Here is a 1,378-nt window from a genome sequence, read left to right on the forward strand (position 1 = left end):
GTCTCTAGTGGCCTAGTGGTCTGTCTGTAGATGGCTACCTAGCATCTTTTATACTGATATCTTCTGTGCAAAGTGCAAAACACTGCTGTGATGAAGATTTGATTGCTTTCAGCCATGTTTATGCAAACACAGTGTGCATTAAGTCTGTCCCAACTCCGAAAATCAATTAACTGTAATTGGAAGCTGTCCAGATGAACCGCCCGTCATTTCTGAGATCTCAGAGGCCACTCGACCAAAGGTACGTTCATTCATCTCCATCCCAGCCTTAATGAACGCCGCCTCTAACTAATGAGTAGGGAGATTTTTCATTTGGGCAGATTCGAAGAGATTTGTTAAGTCTTTATTTGGAACAGTGTCTTAATTAACGCTCCATACAGAGCGCTGACCGGCACTTCAGCCCGGCTCACTGCGGAGCTTCAGTCGTGCTGAGCGCTTTCTTCGAGAACGAGGCCGGTTCCCTGAAGGTGGTGACCCCTGAGAGGCCTACGGTGGTGAGATGCAGTTAAATGGCTCTAAATCTGATGTAGTTTAATATCTGATTTAATTTCTGATTATTTTCTTTGAGTGAAGCAGAAACTGTGAAAGTGCAGATTAGACCACATCAGGGACCGGAAGTAGTTATAATGATCTGAAATTGATGGAAAGTTAGTGCTGTGTATCTGCACTACATAGTGCACTTAAACTATACCCTATTCACTATATAGTGCACTATATAGTCTAAAACCCCACCCTATTCACTATGTAATGATCTGTTTAGTCTAAAACCCCACCCTATTCACTATGTAGTGCTCTGTTTAGTCTAAAACCCCACCCTATTCACTATGTAGTGCTCTGTTTAGTCTAAAACCCCACCCTATTCACTATGTAGTGATCTGTTTAGTCTCAAACCCCACCCTATTCACTATGTAGTGCTCCATTTGGTCTTAAACTTCCCCCTATCCTCTATATAGTGCACTATTTAGTCTGAAACTACACCCTACTCTCTATATAGTGCTCTGTTTAGTCTAAAACCCCACCCTATTCACTATGTAGTGCTCTAAAACCCCACCCTATTCACTATGTAGTGCTCTGTTTAGTCTAAAACCCCACCCTATCCTCTATATAGTGCACTATTTAGTCTGAAACTACACCCTACTCTCTATATAGTGCACTATTTAGTCTGATACAGACTTTTGATGGGACAGCAGCCCGTCCCGTACACACTGATTTAACTGCCCTGTAACAGAGCGGACCAGAGGAAACGAGAGGTACAGTACAGTGACACACAGAGAGGCCGAGAGAGGCCGGGGGGGTCAAATGGATAAGTCTTCTCCATTACCACAAATCCCAGATTACACACACACCACAACACTGCAGCTGGATGAGAAAGCACACACAC

Source organism: Salminus brasiliensis, chromosome 4 (genome assembly GCF_030463535.1).
Source record: "Salminus brasiliensis chromosome 4, fSalBra1.hap2, whole genome shotgun sequence".
NCBI lineage: Eukaryota > Metazoa > Chordata > Actinopteri > Characiformes > Bryconidae > Salminus > Salminus brasiliensis.